The sequence below is a fragment of the Opisthocomus hoazin genome, chromosome 1, assembly GCF_030867145.1.
Source record: "Opisthocomus hoazin isolate bOpiHoa1 chromosome 1, bOpiHoa1.hap1, whole genome shotgun sequence".
Lineage (NCBI taxonomy): Eukaryota > Metazoa > Chordata > Aves > Opisthocomiformes > Opisthocomidae > Opisthocomus > Opisthocomus hoazin.
In genome coordinates this window covers 81,092,803-81,100,214 of record NC_134414.1, presented here as the reverse complement: position 1 = coordinate 81,100,214, position 7,412 = coordinate 81,092,803, and positions in this window count along the sequence as shown.

The window sequence follows — 7,412 nt, the reverse complement described above, 5'->3', positions numbered from 1 at the left end:
CTCAACCGCTCCTCATAGGACTTGTTCTCTAGACCCTTCACCAGCCTCATTGCTATTCTAATAAGAATACTTGCATAGCACAGTTGAAAAGAGTGAGCAATGACCAAAGTCACATGACGAAGACAAGAAGTAACCTCCAAAGCTTAGGTTACAACCTTACAACAGTAATGTGTTCTGCATTATCATTACTAAATTCATAAAACCTCCCATAAATCAATAGCATTAAACATTCCCAGATTATTTTTGAATAGAAAAGATCCCAGAGCTGTCAGTGGTTCATCTTCATCATACTGACACATCTTTCTCAGGTTTAGTGGTCTTTTACACTGACCTGTTGATCACAATTTTTTCTTGATCTGGCTAATCTTCTTTCTGTTCAAACAGGACATGTCAAAAACCCAGCCACATAGCCACAGGTCTGATCTAACTGGAGATGATCAGTAGTAGTCTTCCACCCAGCAGAAGGACTGGGTTTGGAAGAAGAGCACCTCTTCAGCAACTTCTCCTGCAGGTATCGGTAACTCTAGGGGAGATAAGGTAAAAGTATTTACACCAGCTGCAAATGTCATCTGCTTCTGTAGAACTATATGGTCTAAATCAGTTAAAAGTAATTTTTTGGCGCAATCCTGTGGTGAGTTAGCTTTGGCTAACAGACAAACTCCTAACCAGTTCCTTGCTCACTCCTCCTCCTCAGTGAGACAGGGACAGAAAATAGGAAAAAACAGGAATGAGAGCTCTTGTGTTGAGATAAGGACCAGGAGACTGCTTGCCAGTTACCACTGTGGGCAAAACAGACTTGACTTGGGGAGAACTAGCTTTCATTTATTGCAAGTTAAAATAGATACGGGTAGTGAGAAGTAAAAAGACAAGCATTAAAACAACACCTGCCTCTCCCCACCCCAGCCCAGGCTCCACCTCACTTCTTCACACTCCTCTACCTCCCCGAGTGGTGCAGGGGGGATGGGGACCGGGGGGTTATGAATATATATATATTCATATACATGAATATATATCTATTCATATACATGAATGGTTCATCTCCACTGCTCCTTCCTCCTCATGCTTGTTCTCTGCTCCAGCATGGGTCCTCCATTGGCTACAGTGAGACTCTGCTCCACGATGCAGTATCTCTGACTCCTTCTCCTCCTTCAACCTCAGTGCTCCCTCTGTTTCTCCCTCCTCCTCTGTGTATCTGACATTTTTCCCCCCTTTCTTAAATAAGTTTTCCCAGAGGTACCACCATCTTGGCTGCTGGTCTTAGCTGTGTCCAGCTGTGGGTCCATTGGAGCTGGATGGAATAGGATACAGGACAGTCCCTGGTATCTTCTCACAGGGGCCATCTCTGCTGTCCTGGCTACACCTATCACCACATCTGGCCACCTACACCAAACGCATGTTTAAATAAGTTTCTAGTGCTTTGCTTCTTCTTCCTAAAATAAGCAGAAGTGTGAACTAAAATTGAGCTAGAACTCAGCAACACTTTCTCTGGGGCGTCACCTGTGTAAAGTCATTCTCACTTGTAAAATGGTAACAGATCAGATCATGCAGGGACTTTTCTTGGTCCTTAACTTAAATACTATGCTTATCAGAAATAATGACCCAGTCAAGAGAGGTTACTAGCAGTTTCAGGAGAAGATGAAGTGTTCAGTAGTCTTCATGTGATATACCCAAAAGAGGCTTTAGTTTAAGTATGGGGCTATTCTCCCAAAGCTGAGATCCTAATAGATATCTACAGGTCAGTTGTTACTAGAAAAGTTACTCCAAATCCATTGGATGGGGTTCATCTCGAATGTTAACCATCTGAAAATTATATCCAAGTCTGATCCAGATTCTCACCCAAGAGGCCGATAATCTGAATTATCCAGGGGTTAATTCATTTTCTCTGTCTTGTGGGATGAGATTAAGCCTGTAACAGGCACCTAAGTCACGAGAAGTTCATTAATTTTTATTCTCTGAGAGGGGAAGCCAAGGTTATGAGCCTAGACTTAAGGATCTTTTACAGATACCTAAGTAATGACAGATGAATCTTGTCCTTCTGATGCAGAGATAGATCTTTGCCACAAATGTCTCCTCTGCTGATACAGGTACTGATAGTTTCAGTGGTGAAGCTACCTACTGCAAATTAGTTAGCTCTGTCATGTTTGCACGGTGCTTATGTATCTTCCCCTTAGGTTTTTCCAGCTGTTGGAACGGTTGCGATGACTCTTCAGAAATGAACCTTTGTTAAACTAAGGAACAACTGCTTAAAAGGAAGAACACATAGCCACATACTGTTGGCAGATAAAATGAAATGGAAGTGGCTAAATTAATGTGACTCAGCCTAACACAGGGAGCAGTTTAACAGAGTGATGACAACCCTGACTCAGCTGAGCTAACTTCGAGTCCTCTTGCGTCAAGAGAGCTGGTACTGCTTGCATGATCGAGTGCACTAGTAAGGGTTGGAAAAGGAAGTAGTGCCTGGGACTGAACATGTTGATCTGGCTGCACACAGGGAGCTGAGTAAACCCATCTGTGGGAAAAGGGCGAGTAACTTCGGACTGAGTGCAGGAGAGGATATGGAAATGTTAGGCAAGCTTGATCCATAGTGGAAGATACAGCTTTGAGAAATCACCTCAGAATGAGAAGAATGTCTCATTGGGACTCTCCAGAGTGCTAAATGGGGAATTACCTAAGCTTCGCCACTGGAAACAGCACTGTAGAGGGCTGTATTCTCTCATCTTCTGCATCGGAAAAGTGTGTGCCCTTCTTGTAAGACTGAAGGAGAGAATCATGGATGGACTGCAACATCTGTGAATCTCTGCCAAAGGTAGGTCCTAACATCATTTCTTTTTTAAACTTCAGGCAAGGCACAATCATCAATGTTGACCAATATGTAACAGGGCTGAGCAGAGTGCCTAGAAATGAATCTAATACAGAATGAATTTTTGAAAATGTCTCTAGGTGAAATGGCCAATGACAATGATTTTGTTAGACAGTTCAATTGTAAAGAGGTTGACACGTTTTGGAACTGAGATTAGCAAAAGCTGTTTCACAAATAAGTCAGTTACTTAGTTGCACACGGCAGATGGGTAGATGTTTTCCCTCTGCCTGTCTCTGGTGAATTTTATATCATCAGACTGTTTGGCAATGAGTTGATTTTCTTTCAGCTGAGTGGTGAATGCTGCTCTTCCCTATTGTGATTTTGGCAACTAGAATTTGGTAGGGGAGGAGGGTCATGAGGATGAGAAAGATCTTCCAAAACTGATGGCTATAGCAGGTGAATAGACATTTTTCTCTTCCAGATTTGGCTGTGTAAAGGACATGGATATGCTAGTCTTTACTGAGCACATCATCTGCACATACATGTTGCCTTAACTAGGCAAAGAGTGTCCCTTGGTAGCTCAAGAAGACTCCTTATCAAATACTGGTTTGTGAGTTGAAAGAATCAGATGGAGGATGCAGAAGGCAGCACCATACAAAAATTTCAGTAATCTAGATAGGAAGCAGTCTTTTAATAATGAGTTGTGAATTAATAGAAGCCTTGCCAGAGCCAGTCTCTTAATGGTGGAAGAATGAAAATGAAGACTTGGAGTTTAAAGATTTTGTAAGGACAAGGATTGTTTTTGAGCACCTGAAATGTTTGCTGCATACCAGCTGGGAAGGAAAATAGAATGAACCATCCTGAAGGACACTTTTAAATGAATTGTATAGAAGGAAACATGGAGAGAAACTAACTGTGCTGCAGTAAAGGAATGGAAAGAAAAAAATTATTTTTATTCAGAGTCCATTGCTTTATTCAATCTGCCCATTTTTAAAGCTTTTATACAAACAGGGGGACAAGGGATTGCATTTGTAACAATTCTAGGCATCTGAAAATCAACTGTAGTGAGCAGAGATGTAATCAATGTAGCTTACGTTTCAATTTATCAGATTTATTGGACGGGTCTACTTGTAGGTGAGATGAGTCTTCTCCTCCCCGCTCAAACCCTTCTCTCTCTCTGTGGTTCACTCATTACTTTAACTAGATGTCCATTAGCTGTAATGGGAACCTGGACAACTAGCTCCTTGTAGATGGCAGGTTGCAGGTGCTGAATCCTTGTCCTAAACTGTAGAAATACAAAATGAGGATTAATCTCATCTCCAGACTTCTGACTGAGAAAAAAAATTAAGCATGTATCTTAAGGCCTTCCCCATCTGCCTCCTCCTAGCAGGGTCTGTTCCCTCATTTGTTCTCTGTCCATATGCTATGCAGCTGCTGAAGTCCTGCGGGAATGGAATACTGGTCTAACAGGAAGGTGCTTTAGACTGATGTGGTGGGTTAGTAGCTGAGTTTCATCCTGTTAACTGGGAATGCCAAGAGATAGAGTTAAAGCAGGAGGCATTGACATCTCTGCTTCCTTGAGATATACAATGATTTACACAAACCTTAGTAGTTCGACTACAGAAACATGCACATCACACCCTTGTGATCACGCAGAGTTGCTGTTTGAGGCACAACAGCCATCAAATGATTCAAACTAACTCTAAAAGCTAAGCGTAAATAAAGGGTAACATGACATGTATTGTTAGTCTCTAATTTGATTCCACAAGTTTGTAGCTGATAAAGTATACATATTAAGTATTCTGCTGTCAGCACTTGAATGTCCAATCAGGAATATTTGTATAAATTAGCAATAAGATGCAGATATAGATGCTCTTAAATGTCTAGAAATTTTCTCTGTATTAGGCTGTGTTTCACCAGTTCCCTTGAAAGAAGGGTAATGGCTATGAAATATAGCTTATCTTTTATAATACAGCAGGCTCTTTTCCTAGAAATATTCAGGATGCATATCTATTGCTTTCACGCTAGAAGATGAGTCATTATTTCAAGCCTTAGTCTCTTCGACTGTTTGTCATTACAATTACTGTGATTCATCACTGGTATCAGCCCAGAGGAATTTGTATGCATAATGAGATATCAGCTCCTGATCAGTGTTCTGAATTTTTCTATGTAGTTCACAAGGTTTAAAATGGAAATTTCAGAACAGTAACTATTCCTAGCTATTTCAGCTGTTTCTGGTGTGATTTGGATAACTTGTATAATCTCTCCTTGCCTCAAGTTTGTGTTATTTTTTTTTAATTTGCTGTGCAGTGAAAGATGTTTATTAGTCACCAAAAAACCAGAAGAACATTGGCAGGTAAAATATGATTTTTGTGAGATTTTAGTTTCACCGCCACTACTTGCATTGCATGATTTAATTTCTTCTATGAACTGTTTTTTTCTTAAAATATAAAAGCTCATTACAGTATGTAAAAATGTTTTTAAACCTTTCTTTTCTGTATGAAAAGAGAGAAAAAAATAATAGCAACTCTGACAACTGACTTAGTCATCCAGAGGTGTGCCTCTTTCAAGATATTTTGAAGAACTTGGCTAAGGTTCCAGTTAGTGTTCGTGTATTCAGAGATATGCTTCAGTCCCATAGAGGGAAGTGGCAGTGGAAACTGGCTTTTCTGAGGGGGTGTCTTGCAGAAAAGGAAGCCTCTTCAATCAATTTCTTATTGTAGTCTTAAATCAAGACATTCTCCACTGCTGACTTCTGCTTCTAAGCCCAAATGATGAGCAGGTATCCAGGATTTAACATGCATTCAGAATAAGGTAAGTTTTGAAAAAAGAATATAAATGGTACTGCTGTTTTGACTCTTCAGCTACCCAGACCTTTAAAATGTATTTGACTAACATTCTTTATTTCATTATTCCTTTATCAGTTTCAAAATTGCCTGCTGTCAAATACGGGGCCTTTGAAAAATATGAATCGACAGCCTTAAATGAAGCGCAAGTTTTAGGTAGTCTTAGTCAGATAAACAGATCTAGTGATTCTCCTTAGCTAAGACTGTGCATTAGAGCCACAAAATAAAAGACTTGATTGCTTAATGATTGAATTTACACTCTAAATTAGGCACAATATATTTTTCAAGAGCACTGGAAATTGTCTTTTTCAACAATTTCACTGTTTTTTTTAAAGAAAATATTTTTAAATGCTGTTTGTTCAAATGTTAACTTTCGAATTTAGGAAGATAAAATAATCAGCCCCACAAACTTTGTAAAATGTCTTCACTCAGACACATGGACGTTGAACAGATCTACACTGCAGGAAACTCTCAGGTCTCATGAATTTTTAAAATTAAACAGTTCATTTTCCCCACGCTCAAAGTAACTGCTCTACATTTTGTGAAGATTGGTTTCATTACTTTCATTTTCTTGCCCTGACTGTCTGCTTCCCAGATTCACCAGATGGGTTTTGCACAAACCCTAACCATCTCTGCAGCTGCTGTGGTGTATGGGCTGGCAGCCTCCTTTATGTCACCTCCCCTTTCTCTCTCTCCAGCAACCCCCTATTGTAAACCAGAAATTGCTGGGCAGTAAACAGGCATTGCCTGTGGTTGCAGCTCAGCATGAAAGCAAGTGGATAAATGAAATGGTAAAAAAACCCCCAAATAGACATGTAGTACTGTTTTTAAATATTGAGAATACTTTCTACTAAAAAAAAAAAAGTATTCTTTGACAGTGCACTGTTTGGAAAGCAATACTTTTTTGGGGGTGTGTGTTTATGGTTATATTTTCTATTATTTAGATTACTGAAACAATTTCTATCCCATTAGATTAACTGGACTGTCTGTAAGTATATTAGCTACTGTCCATTTCTCTAGAAACAAAAGGACTAGAGGAAGTTTTTAAAAAGATTCGTCAGGCAGTGAATTTTGTTTTGCACCTCATAGACTGAATTTCAGCACCATGTGATAACATAAAGCTCTTTGCAGCAGAGGATTAGAAACACATAGTCCTGCCTGTGTATGTTTGAGAAGAAACATTCTGCCTTTCTGCTCAGTTATGCTGGCATAAATGGAAGTATTCATTCTTTGAGAAGCTGTGGATCAAAAGCCTTTTATGTAAGCATGGCTTTTCCTTCCCACATGAACACGTTGGGTGTCCTTACGTTGCAGTGCTTTCGATTTGCTGTTTTCTGTGGACCAATTCACTGCATATAAACATAAGAAATACCCTTTGGGGTCAGCCCAGTGATCCATCTGCTGTTCTATCTGCGGCAGTGGAAACAGCAGGTGCTACTCAGACATAACTGACAACTTTGGCCACCTCCTGCAACCCATTCTCCAAGTATTCCCTCAGCACCTACAGCAGCTGAGTTGGGGTTGTTAAAAGGCACATCCATCTCTAACACTTTTTAGCAGCATTTCATGTACCTGCTTTCCACAAATTTTCCTAGTCCTATTCTCAGCCTGACACTACCTGCCATCACAGCTCCTGTGGGAGCAAGGTGTAGGAGTTCATTGCACGCTGAGTGAAGTGCCTCTCAGTGCTGTGCAGAAGTTACGCTTAGGAGCAAGTCACCTCTGGGGAAACAGCAATGGTCTCCCCTGAAAAGTCTTTCTTTGAC